We start from the raw sequence: 17297 nt of genomic DNA on the forward strand, positions 1-17297 counted from the left end.
AACTTCCTTGGGAGTCCTGTATCAATTTGATGTGCCTGCTCCAGAAGCTTTCCTACTAGCACTGTTCTTGTTGCTAATCCTTAACTTGTCCCCTGTGAAATATATTAAATGTGGATAACTTGGTCATTCATAAACATAGCACTTTATGGTTTTTTCTTCCATAAACACAGTATCTGATTCTTCCCAATTATTTTTCTCCAAGAGGGACTTCCTAGGCAGTTAACTCTTATTTGTCCTTGCTAAGCAAGAGTTGCCTTAATTACCAACTGCTTAAATAACAAGCTTTGTTTGATGTTTCCAGTTTAAAATGCCTCAACTGTTTTCTTTCCATAAACAGGATTATGGTTTTTCATTGTGGTATTCTAAAGCATGTAAATATAGGGTTTTATTCAGTCATTTAATCATCTTAATTACAAGGTTTACCATAGCAAGATTAAAAATGAATGGAAGTTTTCATCCAGATTTACATGTTTCCCTCAGAATTAATACTTTCAGCTGAGCTTTTTAAGGCTTTTATTCAGGGCTTTCAGTATGAGCTTAATGGAGAACGACGATTCCCATTGTTAGAGTGAGCAGAGCTGTGATGCACACAGGGGAAGGCAGATGTGTGCTCCATCCTGCCTCAGAGGGATGCTGCCGTCTGCAGGGAGCTCTGCTACATAATCTATCTGCAGCATGTAACATCGGTACAGATGTTCAACTATCACTTTTTTTATCTCTTTCTAAAGGGCAAATCTGATCTTACAAAGTTTGGAAACTGTGCTGTAAGCTGCATCTTTTATACTTCCCCTTTACTGTTACAAAACTGTACTTTTCATGAGAAATGTTTCATCAAAGATGATTAATGCCAGTGTCAGGGGGCTCACAGTCCTTCCTATCCACGTATGGATGTGTGCATGCTGTGTTGCTAAACAGGGAAGCTGCTAAAAATTCCTGCAACCGTGGGCCAGAAATTTTTGTCATGTTCTATTACCTACACAGTTGTCTTGGTTCACATATTATTTAGAGAAACTCACACAAAATGAAGTTAATGTAAGCCATTCTAAGATCCTATTTGTGTGTACTTCAGACATACTCAGAAATCCACTTCGGAAGTAAACAAAAACCTATCACTTCTTACTGTTCAGAGTCTGTTAAAGGAATCTGAAAGCTGCATTTGCATTAAATCGGAAGCTTTGGACTGCAGTTTTAGTACTAGTATGAAACCAAGTCCAGCTCAAGTGCAATATAGCTTTAGAACTCCCCTGGTTTGAACACTGCACAAATTATACATAGAAGTAATAAGAGAGGCTCCAAATCACCTCATTCAGGTAGAGAATGGTTAGTAGACTTCTCCAGGCAAATTAGTTATGATAACAAGATGGTTATATTTGTGCTGGACTGCTCTCAGTGTGCTTATTAACTTGTTTGCAGGCAATTGGCTCATCTATCTACATAAAGTACACAGCAAATTCTGTTCTGAAGGGGTCCTTGTGCCCTCTGGATCTCAATTTACTTAGCTGATTTTGGGAATACAATTCTCAGATGTCTGTCCATATGTAGCTGAAGGTCACAAGGTTATTTTAAGGTTGTGGATTAAGTCCCAGGATCCAGAATCCCAACAGTGGCATTTCAGTCCACAACATCAGAGAAATTCTGTCCTATATGTAGATCAAGCCTTTACTAGCTTCTTCAAAATCACAGGAAGCCTTCAATATCTTAGATTTCCAAGGTTCCAGCCCTCTCTAGGCATGAGTACATGCACTTCATCATGTTAACCTGTCAGTACAGGTGAGATTTCTTCCTGACCATGGCCTATACACTATTAAAATATAGATTCTGAGCATTGCAGTGCAGATTCAGAAGAGAGAGATTTATCTCTTCAGTTTAATACATGAGTAATACAATATTATATATTAAGCAGTAAAGTAACATCCAAATAGTTTTCTATTATATGGGTTTGGGGTTTTTTGGTGGTTTTTTTTTGTTTGTTTGTTTGTTTGATTGGGTTTTTTTTTGGTTTTTTTTGGTTTTTGTTTTTTTTTCAAAATTTAATTTTCAAATCAACTTTAGCGTAGAAAGCTAAATAATTTGCTTCCAGAGGAGTCCAATATGTTGGTGAAAGTGATATCTCTCCATTTGTCTTGAGATAAATGTAGAATTGTTTTGCTGTTACCTATCAAAGCACTGGTTGCTTACAGTTTACCAAAGGAGCTGGACAGGTCATGCCCCTAACCACGACTCACCCATAAGCTAAACAGAATTTATTAATCACTCAGTACCTTTTCTTAGTTTGTAGAGGTCAATATATATTAAGCTGGTGATGGCAAGTAGAATATTTCACATTCACTGTAAACAATTATCATCTCTTCCTAACTGCTAGACTTGCTGAGGAGGTAGAACTGTCCAATACTCTACTATACTTCCTCTTCTGCTAAAAAAAGTGAGATTGAGAGAAACACTCATGTTAGGGGGTCAGGAGGTTTCTGTTGTTGTTGTTGTTGTTTTTGTTTTTTCTCCTAAAAACTTATATTCCTGTTATAATGGAAGCCAAATCCTCATATCCTAGACTTCACCAGCTGTTGTCCTGTAACAAGGGGATTTATATGGACACTATAGAATACTCAGGGCTCTTTTATTTTTCTCATAATAGCATGAAATGGTTTGTTCTTCACTCATTTTAATTCCCAGTAGGAGTGTGATGCTGGGTATCAGAAATAGGCCACTTAAGTAACAGTAGCAGAAAATAATTGCTTACTCCACAGGACAGAAAGGTTTATTTTAAAAACACTTATTATGTCACATATAAAATGCAAGACAACAACTTTCTTATACCTACTTTGCATGTCTATAACTTATAAATTATCTACACTGAATGTTTTTATGAGAGCCACATGTGTCTAACAAATTAGTTAGATATCATGAGTAGAAGAGTTCCTGCATTTCCCTATTAGACTTTATTATAGCCTTGTGATGATTGGTCTTCCATGGGTAACTTAATAAACCTTAAATCTTGCTTTTCAATAATGGGTGAATAGAAAGCATTAGAACACAGGTTCAGAGACCCTTAAACGTTATATTCCTGTCCTAATTCTGTATTAATTTCATTAAGTAACTTTATCTCTTCACACGTCACATTTTTGCTTGGAAGAATCATAAAGATGTTTCACTCTTGCATTGTCACTTTTACTAGACGGTTTTTGCAACTTTCATGTCTAGTAATGCTTGCATGGGTGTTATAATTAAAAAGAATATCCATGGCCCCTGACATTGCTCAACATAGGAATCTATGTTCTTTATTTGTGCAACTGATTGATGACTATGCCTGTAGTTTTCATTATGGAATGAAAAAATGCAATTAGCTTTTTTCTTCTATGGTCTTTTCATTACTCAATACATGACCAGTAATTTTGCTGCTGACTTCCCTGAAGCACATTTTAAGGTTTCCTTCCTCAATCTTGTTGAAGGCATTCATCTAAGGATATGAAATTTAAGAGTTTGAGAATTATAAAATTTTCTGTAGGGTAGCAATTTAAAAAGTTGTATTTGCCAGAGTGGAGTTACTCCCAGCCTATTGTCAATATGTAGTTATTATATTTTAATTACATTTTAATGATTGCATGTGCCCCAAATTCTAGGCAATGTCTGTATAGTAGGTGCATGGATAAATAAGTCCAGATTTTCTCTCATCTTTTTGGTTGGTTTGATTGGATTTCTTGTGTCGTTGTTGTTGGAGTTTTGGCGGGTTTTTCTGGGTTTTGGATTTTTTTGTTTGGTTGATTTAGTGGGGTTTTTTTTGTAATTTGTAAAGTAATGAATGAGCAAAAATGTACTACTGGTCCAACTGTAGTAAATTATTCCATGGAACTTGCAAGTATTAACAGAGAAAAAAAAAAAAAAGCCCTCAAGATTCTCCAAATATTACCACTGTTGAAAAAATCTTCCCCACCCTCTCAAAAATGCTAGTAACTCTTTCATATAATACACTAACTTGCATTGGAAACTACAAGTTGCATGTCCCTATGCCCACTGGATCACTCACTAGAGCTGTTTGTCCCCTCAGGGACTATGAAAATGTAGTGAGAAGAAGATGGTTGACCTTGCCCAATTAAGGCAGCACACAACAATGGATGGCAGGGGCAGCCCTGTCAGGGCTCTGCTTAGGGGATGTGTGCTGTAGTTTCACAGTCACAGTATTGTCTACAAATATTACCCCAGCTGACAGCTCAGGAGAAACAAAGTGGAAGGAGATACCAAGAAAAGAGGGAGGAAGCATGAGAGATTAATTAATTTTAAAAACATGTGGAGTGAGTTGGCCCTCAGGCTCATGCACTATTTCCTCTCAGGCACCAGCTGTACGTGACTATTTGTCTACAGCTTGACAAATAGGACAATGATGAAAAGTTTCTGTACTGGGTGAGCTCCTCTTCCCTCAAGACAAGTTGAGCCTGTTACTGATATGACCCAACAAATTAGACATAACTAACAGGAACCTCTTAATCTAGAGGTTAAACTAGACAGCATTGTCCTGCCTGATTTAACAGAAATGGATGTTCGTACTATCACATCCACTTTTCTGCAGCTAGTGTTGAAAAGATACCAACTAAAGTGTTGCACAAATGCTTTCTGTGGCAATGATTACACAGTTTGTAAAACAGCAGCAGCCCAAGGTTCATAGATTCAAGACTGATGTAACAAACTGCAGTTACCATTTCAGAGGTACGGGGCTCTCCCAGAACCAACTCACTCACAGTAACATTCCCAATAGAATCCATTTGCTGCTTAGATCCCATGTTTTACTAAGCTGATGCCTGGAAAAATACCATTTCACAAACATGTCAGTTAGTTAAATGTCAGAAAGCCCATTTTGTCTAAGGTAGAAAATTCTTAATTAATCCTAATTACCTCTCTGTATCACAGAAAAGAATAGAATAATAATGCACACATTAATCTGTGTAACTCAGGAGTAGAAGCCAGAAATACAATGCTGGTCAGACTGCTGCAAGAGGAGGAAACAGAAGAAGGAAAAAGAAATGAGATATTATCAATTTCTAAGGCTCTGGATTCTAGATTTTTATCTCCATGACCATTGTGATGAAATCTTAAAGGATGTTAATAAAAAAAAAAAGGATGCAAATAAGGGAATTTTCAGAAAATGCAATTCTTCCCACACTAGGCATGATTAGGTGAATTCAATGATGATTCTGGTAGAGATGACTACTGCAAATGTTAGGAGACAAGTTTTGATTCTGAAGAAGGAGGCTTTGGACAGAACTGATCTGAGTTCTGTCAGATTCCATTAGTAAGTTTCCCTATATAATAAAGTCATTTATTCCTTATTTCATAAGTATGAAAGTGAACTTACAACCATTTGAATGATACTAGGCTTAATGAGACATAGACTTCCATATGGCCTGATTTAATCACGTCAGGAACAGGAAGATGGTTCAGATAAGTAAAGTGGCATGAAAACAATTGTGGTTGGGATATCTGGTTTGCATTTTTATTTTTCAAAAGGAAAACTAGAAATTGTTTAGAAGTATATACATACACACACACACACACACACACACATATATATATATATATATATATATATATATATATATGTGTGCTTTTTTCCTATCCTGTACAATTATAACTGGCATGAGGGTAGCTATAATTTAGCATTAAATATGTTAAAGGCAATTGCTTGGATTTTTCAGGGAGAAAATGACTGGATAGGTGTAAGCATATATCATAAGAATTCAGACAGCAAACTGATTATAGTGAGATCTGAATCACTGTGCAGCAGCACATGTACATTCTATACCTTCTGACAACAAAATCTATTTTCCAGAGTAATAACAGTGAAAATTACTTTATATGACCAGAATGCCATCTTTTTTAACAATATAATAGTTAATACCACACTTATTCTGATGATTTGGCTGCCTACTTCTATCTCCCATGTTCTTATGCTCTGCTTCAATATCATTAAAATCGTTGGGATGACTTCTTTAGCCAGTTGATAGAGTTCTTGTTGCTTTGAAGCTGCTGCCCCAGAGTGGAGAATCTGCAACCAGAAAATTTAACTTAATTTATTGGTTTATTGAAGCATTAATTTTCATGCTGTTTTCCCCTTTCAATAAGTGAGAAAATGTCCTACATGAGACTACAGGGATAAAAATTCAGGAGTAGGAAGGGAGAATGGAAAGAAGGATTTAGGTGATACTGATAAAGGATTTCTCAGCTTGGCTTTTCCTGCAGAACGGCAAAGTCCTTTAGGAGTTTAGCAAGCTAATTTCAATCCTGAGGAGTCTATTTTCAGCTCTACCAAATGCAGGAAGAAAGAAGCAGTACATATTATACAGAGAATAACAGTGGATGATCTATAAAGAAAACATCAAAGAAAGACTAAAATTGCACCGATTTACAATCCAGATCTTGTGACTTTACAAGATTCAGATCTTTTGTTGCCTAGAATTGGTAGGAAAACTTTCCAAGTGATATAAAAATTGATAGCATAAAGGGTAGCTTTTTAATGAACGCTTTCAGGTGCACAAAGTACACTTATGTGCACACACAGGATTAAATTTTCATTTTTTTGTGTGTGTGTTTAACTAATTTCTATCTCTTACAAGTACATCCAATGGGAGAAGGGTTGTCCTGGTAACCCACCCTTGGACCTGTTCCACTGGGGTTCTTTGCCCTGTATCCTGTTATATCTCCCAAGTGCTGGTGCAAAACAAGATGTTCTTGTTTAGAACAAGAATTTTATTTCCTTTAAAATAAACAAAAAGAACAGGAGAGTTGGAAAAACACCTTGTTCTTCCATGTGATATTTATGTGTAATTCGACACATCATATGCATATGTAATGTTTCACTTTGACTGCTATTGCTAATAGTTTGAGAAGGGACTACATAATCCTGGGATACTGGTCTAAGCTAAAAATAAGACAACCTAAGGCAACATATTATGTCTCAATAACAATTATTTTAGAAGCAGAAGATGGGAAGAAGCAGTTCACTGGGTTTCCACCGTCACAGAACAGTGTGCGCAGGGAAGCAACAGTTTACTATCTGTATGTGGAAACAGGTAGGAGTTACATTCTCAACATTGTTACACCTTAAATGATTTATTGTTGCTGATGTTAGTTGCTGTGATTTATTTGTACAGCATGGATGAACAGCAATATCAGCATTCTGGGACAATTTGCTAATGTGACATGTTTCTTCCTCTTTGTCTGCACTTTATTTTTTAATTAAGGTCGAAAAAGTAATCTGTCACCATCACTATTAGCATGTAAAATATTCGTGGACTATAAAATTATTTTTATGCTATTCTCTGAAGTATGTGTTGACCAGTTCCATTGCGTTCAGAAAAATGTAATGGCTGATCCATTCCTTGGTACATTTAAGCCCAGAAAATATACCAAGAAGGAGCTGAACACTAGACCCTTAACCTCTGGGGGATTATGAGATTTATACCAGTATTTTTTTACATATTTGAAAATCATATTCACAGGGAGGATGAGAAAGCAGCTACCTATCTTCAGTGTTCATCCACAAAGGTCTTGAGGATTCATTGGCTCTAATGTTTTTGTGTGTGTGTTTTGGTATTTCTTGTGGATGTAAAAAGAGTGAGGAGAGGGGAAAAGATATTAGAAATTAAAGGAATTATGTTTCACTGGAGACATCCATTTGACTATGGCTTGATTCAGGGCTACTGGAAAGTCACTTCCTTCCACCTTCTTCAGTTTTCTCAAATAAAGTGATGATAATGGTACTGCTGTTCACTGGAGATCTTAGGATAATAAATATTGTAGGACCTAAGAAGCAGGCCAAGGAAAGATCCATCAATCATATTGTGTAATGCCCATGGTGAAATTCACCAAACACTGACCTGCAGATAGACCCAGGAAAAGCCATTATATTTATATTAAAACACTTAATATCAAGAGAATATAAAGCAGAGAGGCACTGGGCTGTGTCTTAAGTCCAGTGTGTACAGTCACAGAAGGGTAACTTTATAGATCCCAAGTACCCAGGTTTTGACAGTACAATTCCTTTGGTAACAGCTACATGTAAAGACTGGTGAATTCTGCTAAAAAATAGTGTTTTGAAGTATAAACGAGAACACTAGTTGCCTTCTATTTTCATTTCTCTACCCAGAAGCCTGAATTGAAATCTTGTTAAAGAAATGTTTGTGCTGCTATTAATCCTTCCTGGCATTGGGAATCAAGGTGACTGAGGTGTAAAAGGACAAATTTAAATTGCTTGCTTTCTTGTAAGTAAAATAAACTTAACTGAAACACATATATAAACTCCTTGAGAGACTGATAATATTATCATTGAACTACTGGTGAGTATTCATTGCGAAATTACAGAATTTGCTTGACAGAGTTTCTTCTGCTGAATAAAGGAAGTTATGCATTTTGCATCACTCAGCTGAAAAAGAGTTAAGACAGAGCAATATTCTATAAATTAGGATGAACATCATCCAAACATTACTTCTTTTCTTTTGTTTCAAAAAATGTCTTATTTATGCCTTCAAAATACATTATCTACTGGCATTATCATAGTAGTTATTAAATGAAATTTCCATGTAAAGCAGTCGTCCCCTTGGGCGCAGGACTCTGGGTTCCTTAAAAGCGACAAAGCTCTGGAGTAGGATTTTTTTTCATACTCACTACTGCATCAAACTTAAACAAGTAGAGCGTGAAGTAGCTATCACCAGTTCCATTAAAACAACCAACTTGTGTTGTAGATTCAACACATTTCCATCATTAAGAAGGTTCTAATAATAATAAGCTATCCAAATCAGAGTTTATCAGTGGCTTGCTCTGCACAATTGCCCTTGCAAAATCTTATATTTCCTGTAGATCAGTGATTACAATTGCATAGGTTTCTTTGAATTTTTAAAATGGTCAGCAGTAGAGTACAAAGAATTCCACATCTGGTCTTCTTGATCATGCTTTGCAGTCAGCTTTTATTCCCTTCAATGCACAGTAATTAATTTTGAGGTTATTCTAAATATTTTAGTCAACATGATTCTTTATAAAACATGAATTTGAGTTCTAGACACATTGCAGAAACTTTGCTCCCTTGGTCAATATGAAGAATTATAAAAATGAGTTAGTTTGACTAGGTACACTTTTTTCCAGTATTGTTAATTATATCTCACTTTTTAAGCTGGGTACTCATCAAGTCTCATATCATCCATTGAACCACTTCTTCTAAGGTTGAAACAGATGAATTTGTAATGACGTACATCTTCTTGATTACTCTTTCTGATGATAGACCAAATTTAACTCTAATTCTTGTCTTTAGAAATTACTAATCATAGAATCATTTAGATTGGAAAACACCCTTAATATCATCAAATTCAGCAACCCTGTGTCATGGCTGTATGTCTTCAGAATACCTGCAGGGCTTGTGATTTCTCCACGTCCCCGAAAAGCTTGTTCCCATGCTCCACAACCTTTTTGGTGAATATTTTCTGATATCCAATTTAAACTTCCCCTGGCACAACCTGAGGCCTTTTCTTCTTATCCTTTCAGTTATTGCTTGAAGAACGAGTCTGACCCCCACCTGGCTACAATCTCCTGCCAGGTAGTTTTAGACACTGAAAAGATCTGTCTGAGCCTTTTTTCTCCAGGCTAAACAGCCCCAGGTTCCTCATAAAATTTCTGTTTGAGACCCTTCCCCAGCTCCGTTGCCCTTCTCTGGACACGCTCCAGCCCCTCAATGTCTTTCTTGCAGTGAGGGGCCCAGAACTGAGCACAGGATTGGAGCTGTGGCCTCAGCAGTGCCCAGCACAGGGGGACGGTCACTGCCCTGCTCCTGCTGGCTGTGGATGTTTCAGCAGTTTCAATAGTGTTCCACTAGTATTAATTATTTACGTTATTTAGTTTCATTGCTCTTTATCACCTTTTTTTTTCTACTTTGCATAGCAAATAAAAATTTGCAGTGGCATTTATATTACCTGGTGTGTTATAAATCATAGAGCATCAATTTATATGGAACATTCAGGAATTTTTTACATAAGTATTGATTTCCATTCCTACCTAAAATATAGATGTATATCAACAACAGAGTTGTTGTTTAAAATCTTTTAATTGCTTTAAAAATATTTTTTAAACTTTCTATGTAGTTTTTCTGCCTTCTTGTCAGAATTTTCTCTTTCCAGTGTTTATCTTCCTTTAAAAAGTCTTTAAAATATTATCACAAATTTATTTATCTGATCTGCTTTCTTTTCCCATAAATTTCTGTAATTTAAACATCTTCTTTATTTGCATAAAAGAACAAAGATAAATAGTTTAATAAATTACCTTAAAGTATGTCTAAACATTTCTTTACATGAAAAGGTTAGTGAAAACATATATCATTTTTTTTAATTGGACAGTGTGAGTGATCTAGAGGAAAGAAAGGCATATTTAGCATTTGAGAATGGCCCCTGCAAGAGGTTACAATTACTGCAAAGCACAGAATGAAAATAAAAAGTGATCAGTGCATTGGAGAAATGGCTTGCAAGGAATAACTCTAAATTCAGCAAAATTTGGATTACTGTACTTATCAAAGATCAAATATACAAATCAAATAAAAGGAATAAGTGATTAAACAGAATTTTTCTTGGAAAAAAGCTGTTACAAAAAATAACAGGAGACTTAGTAGAATGGATATTTCAGTAGAATTCTAGAACATCTTAAGAGGACTTATACTTGTGGAGTACAAGTGACTATTGTTCCACTGCTCAATAGTGTTGATGTTCAGCTTTGGGTACTAAATTATAAGATGTAGAAAAGCAGTAGAGATGAAAATAATAAAATTAAGGAAAGGATTAAAAATCAGGACTTCTGAATAAAAATTGAAGAGATTTGGCTGATCCAGCCTTGCAAACAGAAGTTCGATATCCACAAGGGTAATGGTATTCCACTGGAGCTGTAAAAATTTAGTATTACTTTCCAGTAATGTATTTTCAGTATTTACAATATGGTATTTGATATAGGTAATAAACAGTATTAAAAAAAATTAGAGGCAAATATTAAGGAAAACTGTATAATTGTCCAAGTAAGATCTAAATTTTGGAATATAAATCACTGGACATTCTTTAAGAGTGGGCTAAGAATATTTTGTTTTGATAACAATATTTTGACCCATTCTTGAACAGAAACCATTCTGGTTTCTTTTTTATTATGAAAAATCATACCAATGGCAATCAAATACACATGATAATCCAATATCTTTTCTAAGCTGTATTTTTTGTTGCGTGCTGTGTGGTCTCTTTAAAGAGTGTGTGTATGAGAAATGCATTTCATCAGTCTTTATATGTTTCAATGGCTGGCTACATTTCATGCATATTAAAGTACAAATGAGACTACACTGACTGTCTGCACTGGCAACAACAATATAATATTTACATCCTCCAGAACAAGATGAATCTTGACAGTACATTTACCCTTTCTATAATATTTTTAGTTTTTAGCTGTGTGAGTGGTTATAGGAAAGAAAATATTTGGAGATTTATCACTGTAATTAAATATGAAACAAGACAAATATGTGACTGGTAGAATTGTGTTTCAGATAAGTGAGCAGTAGATACAGAGTTCCCAGAGAAGGAAATAAGCAATTTCATTGCTAACTGATAAATAGACAATATCTGTTTGCTCTATGTGGGTGTGTTACAATGCAACAAATAAGTTATGTTCATTAAATATTTTCTTGGAGGATTAATGAGCACTGACAATAAATCATAGCAGCACAAAGAAATGCACCACAATTATTTATCTGGTTGCAGTGGGAGGCTGGAGGAAAAGCACATTGTTATAATTAATTTTAGCTGATAAGAGACCTCTTTCACTCCTTATGTGAAGTTTCCCCATCATTAGAGGGTACTGCATATTGCACCCTTATTCTATGGATAGAATACACAATATCCAATCAGCAATTGTGAGGAAAAAGTTCAAAGATGGGCTTAATATAAAATTAGGGTTTTTATTTTCAGAAGGGGAAATGTAGGCCTGTATTTTTCCTTACAGTTCACTTCATTTAAACAGAATAATTCTAAATGCTAAAGCAAAGCCATCTTGCAAATTGCATTGTTTGTAGCTATGTATAGTAAATTCAACTGTGATTTCAAGAGTACTTTTAGCCGGTTTACTTATTGATTAAAAATAGCAATAAAAACTTCTTCAGGTTTGCAAAAACTCACAGATTATCTCAGATTTTGGCTATCAAGCATCAGTACCGTTTATTCATCAAGTACTGCCATCTTGTGGAATTAGAGTAATCAAAGCAAATCCTAAATGGAGGAAGAGAAATATACTTTTCCAACAGGATCTCCCACTGCATCACCAAAAGAAGACTAAAACTGGAGTTATTTCTTGTGCAAACATCACAGCTCCACAGAATTGCAATTATGGGATGGGTATTTTACATGCTTTGCCCTTGAATAGGCAAAATTTAGCTGTGTTATGGACACTTAGGTTTTCAGTGACCTTAAAAGAGTTCATATGAAAACATTCTTGCTATATCTTCACTTGCACCAAAATACCACTTAGCTAACAGGACTGGTGAAAAAGCTGTCCAGACACCTCATGTTAAAAGGATGAATGGAGCAATTCCTTAGGAGCAAAACCCTGAAGCAAATCTGGGAAACATTCAGGCAGTAGCAAACAGAGGAGTGAATATTTGGTGTTATCTGAATGCTTCAGCACAGCTCTCTTTACAGTACTTCAGGCATTATTTCATGCTGACCCACAATGACAGAAAGACTTTTGCATTACCATGGTACTGACATTTTCTGCATCAGAATGTCTCCAAAATCGCTAAGAAAAATGCTGATGTGTCAGTATTCCAGCTTCATCCATTATGGGAAGTACATCACATTGTGACAGTTTAGGAATTATTGTTGTTTAACAGAGAAAATAGAACTACAACAATAATTTAAGAAATTACAGTAAGCAAGATTTCACACTATAAATTCATTCAGTCAAGAAATAAATGAACATTTCTTACTACTTCATGACCAAACGACCCAGATTTTCATCTATATAGCCCAGTAAAAATTGTTTCATAAAATGCAGGAACAAATTAGACATTAGAAAAGCTACATTAGGAAGGCTTTCCAAATACAAAAGATAAGTATGTCCTTCTGTAAACAAGGTTCTGTAAACAAGGTTGGTCATTCATATCAGTTTTGCAGTTACCAAAATGAGTTATGTAATTCTGACATTGAGACTACATATAAGAGATTTTAGAAGCAGAGTTTTTCAGTCTGTGACACAAATGTCCATTTACAACTGTTCTTTTTATTCTTTTTTTCTGTTTGTGTTGATGCAAAGAATCTATGGAAAACTTTCTTTTGTGTTGTCACACAACTGTAATTTCCAGGAAGGACTCTGCATCCTTTTTGTCATTTTGCCATTGATGTCATATCAAAAATAAAATAGATGAGCACAAAAATAAAAAATAGACTCAGAACATATTCTTTAAAAACTCCAAATTTCTGTATACTTTAGTGTTTAATTTTCTTTTTTTTCTTAAACTTATTTTTTCCCTATTGAAAGCAAATTATATACAGCATGGAAAAAGCATTAGCTAAGTTTTTTTCTCAAAAGCAGATTACTTCATAAGGTACATATCTAAAGTAATTACTTTCTGATTTTAAAGTTCTAGTTTGGTTTATTTTGATTCTAATAACACTGAATTTTAGCTTAGAAATTTCTTGAAGGTCTTTCTTATTTTTCTGTCTGGCTTGAGATTCATCTCTGAAGTTCAATATCTTATTAAAAATAATGCAATGACAGTTGTGCTTGTGCTTAGCCAAATGACACTGGTTCTAAAATCTTTTAGCATAAACCATTATAGGAAAATTCAGGCTTAAAATTTAGTTAAAACTGCAGTGAACTGTGTACGAATAGACCTGGTGTCATCCACTTGGTCTAAGACTTCATGTTCTGAAATCCTGAAAGTTAAGTCAACAGTTTAACATGTTGTAAGAGTAGGATTTCAGGTAATATTTAAATGCCTTTCTTCTTGCAGTTTACATGTGCTCCTGTGATGAAGTCATCCACTGTTGTTTCAGAATATTTTACTGTCCATGTACTATAGATTACACCCTTATAAAGAGGCAGATATGTTTGAAATGTTGATTCTCCATTATTGTCTTTTTATTAGTTTGTTTGGGGTTTTTTTATTAAATATGTCTTTTCAGTTATTTGGGTATTGGCTTAATCCTGCCAGTAGAGAAACAAACCAGCAAAACAAAACAAAACCCCAGGTTTTGTACTTGGCCAGCCTTTGCTAGCAATTGTGGTTTTTACAAACTCTAACTTGTAATTTTGCTGGCATACAAAGTAGATACAGTCAGAATCCAAGAATGTGAACAGCAATGCATGTTTCATCCTCTTCCAAGGCTGCAAATTTAGAAGTGTGAGATATTTGCACAATGGATCAATGTCAAGGTACACCCATTTTCCCTTAATTGCAGTCATTCTGTGAACACCCTTTTGTAAAATCACTTCTGCAAGATCATCCATCTATTTCTGTCAGCTAAAAACTGTGGGGTCCCCAGATCCCAAGCCAGCTGTGGTTGTTTCTGACTGGTCTGCAACATTTTCTTGAGATATTTCCACTGAAGTCTATGGACATGACCCTCAAAAATTTTATTTAGGAATCTGCTGTACTCATTAACTATGTCCAACAGGAGAAAAAAATTAATGGAGTGTCTAAGGAGATGTTTACCTGCAGAGAGAGACCAAGAATTCCAGATTAATTCCAGATCTGAGCATGCAGATGCATTCTTCAGGTACTTTAAAGTGCATTCCTGGGGTTTTACATTTTAAAAATGAAAAATAGTAGCAATTCTTTCAATGTCAATGAGCTGACAAGAATCAAGAAGTAAACGACTAGCACTTTTTAAACACTTCTTTCAGTGTTTGGGCTCCTGGCTGGAATACAGATGCTGTAGGTGTGCTGCCCCCCCCCCTCCCCCCCCCCCCCCCCCCCAAAAAAAAATAAAAAGAAGCACTAGCACATCTTAATAGCAGAAATGCTTTGAATTTTGGCAGAAGTTCTGTTACTTTCTTTTCTCAGTAACCTACACCAGTACACAGTCATCCATCACACCATTTTTAATAGCAAAAATAATTAAGAAAGTGACAAAATGACAGCATCCCCCTGGATTCAGCACCAGCAAAGACTAAGTATTTTATTTCCTTAGAGGCACAAAAATTTATTGCCTGAAATCTGTTCCTCAGTATTAATTCTAATTAATAAATGAATAATTAATTGTAAGTGGTTTTAGGCTACAAATGGAGAAAATTCTCTTCTGTGTGAACTGCCATTGAACCTACACTGATGACTGTTTTGCATTTGGTTTGAACTACTTTTAAACCAGAGCAATTAGTGAGACTGATTGCTTTCCATTTCAATTGGTAACAGATCTTCAGCTAAAGCCTATGTATTTTCCTTGAACTGGTGTATTCTTCATCACTTTGTAAAATGTTATACTTCCATGAAACATTTTTTACTGGATAATGCATTATGGCAATATGCGGTAATAAAATTTTCAGAGCCATATTTGGGGAATAATTAGTATTTTGCCTGAAACATAACAGAAGAGGAAGGAAAATCTGAACACTGAGAACTTTATGAGAGCCCCTTATTTCCTTAGATTCCTGTGTAGCTACCAGAATTAGTTATAAATCTAATAAAGATTTTACCAAAAAAAGTCAACATGTGCAGTTTAATTCCCCATTTTGAGATTTTGAGGCAGTCTTCCCCTCCTGTTAGCTAAATATGTCCAGTCCTTTAACATAGTATTTTTATATTGATACCATTAGTTTTTTAGTTGAGTTTTCATCTGATTTGAAAACTGTTTCCTAAAGATTGATTCAGAAGCTATACGCCTCTTTATAGCACTATATGCACTTATATTGGTTGAAAAAGCAGTCACTGTGCTTCTATGTTCCTCATCACACCATGGTGTCAGGGGACAGTAGAACATAAGGATGGAAATGACAAATCAGTTGGAATTTCTAATGCTCTCTATACTGTTATAGTCAAAGTCCACACCTGGCTGGGATGTAATATGTTTCAGACTTCTTATAACAAGAGTATCATAGCAGTTCCTCTCCTATCATTAGAAGAAAACCACACAGCAAAATTTAAATTTTGAGGTGTTTCCTCTCACCCCTTTGACCCTTCCATCTTTGAACTAACTTTATATCAAGATAACATTTTGACTTTCGTGGAGATGAAAGTATGAGAGAAACAGACTTGAAATTACTGTCTTCCTGTTGCTGCTGAAGCTGAGTAGACACACAAGAAATTTCAGTCTAAAAGCTTGGAATTTGTTATACCAGTAGAGCAGTTTGCATCTTGGAGCAGTAGTGGGACTTTACATTCCTGGACTAGCTTTGTCTTTTCTAATTTTGAAGCCAGGTTTTTGAAGGTTATACAGGGGGGAGATTACAGAACAAATAATCTTACAGCAAATGCGGCAGTTTAAGTAGTGAACAATATTTCTTTTAAAGTGTGAAGAAAGAATGAAACAATGGAAGATAAGTTCAGAAGGAGAACAATGTGTAAAGTATATATAGGGTAAAGGCTTTAAAGTTGGAGCTCATGAAACTCCACATGAATAATTCCCTGCAAGGATCATCCTGCTAAATCAGAATCTTATTAACTTTACTGATATTTCTAATGCTGGGACGTAAATGAATCTAGGTTTTTATTAAGTCATGATATAATCTCATACAGAATAATAGGAAATAAGTTTTTTTCCTCAGTTAATTATTATGAGTATAAAGGGAAAAGTAAAGTTCAGGTAAGCAGAAGAGATGATTTATGGGATAAAAATAAGAACCAAGGGACTGGATTTAACTGCTATTTTTAAAAGTCACTGATTAGTTGGTAGAGTTGGTTTAAGGAATTATTCATTGATCATAGGGATTTAAGCTGCATAAATGAAGGGTTAAGAAATTCTTCAATGAAGCAGATAATAGAACTAAGAATATAGAAGCAAAGATACAACTATAAGGCAGTAATTTATCTGCAAGTTAGGTTGAACAGTTACTACAACCTAGTGATTATAAAAACAGACATTCGGAATGAAACCTGTTTATACACATACATTTGCAGAAGTCATCCATAGCTCTTTAGGAATCATCTCGATATATTTCCCTGCAAATCTGAACAAGAAAATAATTCTTTTATTATTGGTTTGACCCAAAAGACTAGAAAAGGGAATTATCTAATATCGTATTGCTGTTTTCTGAGTCTGCTGAAAAATTCAATTATTTTGCCCGAACTGAATCTGCCTTCACAAGGA

General features: G+C 35.1%; 1 protein-coding gene across 1 annotated transcript in view; it reads left to right on the forward strand.

The window, feature by feature from the left end:
* Positions 1–17297, forward strand: part of CNTN5 (contactin 5) — a 267712-nt gene that overhangs the window by 93771 nt on the left and 156644 nt on the right. The window lies entirely within an intron of this gene.

Source organism: Cinclus cinclus, chromosome 2 (assembly GCF_963662255.1).
Source record: "Cinclus cinclus chromosome 2, bCinCin1.1, whole genome shotgun sequence".
NCBI classification, from domain to species: domain Eukaryota; kingdom Metazoa; phylum Chordata; class Aves; order Passeriformes; family Cinclidae; genus Cinclus; species Cinclus cinclus.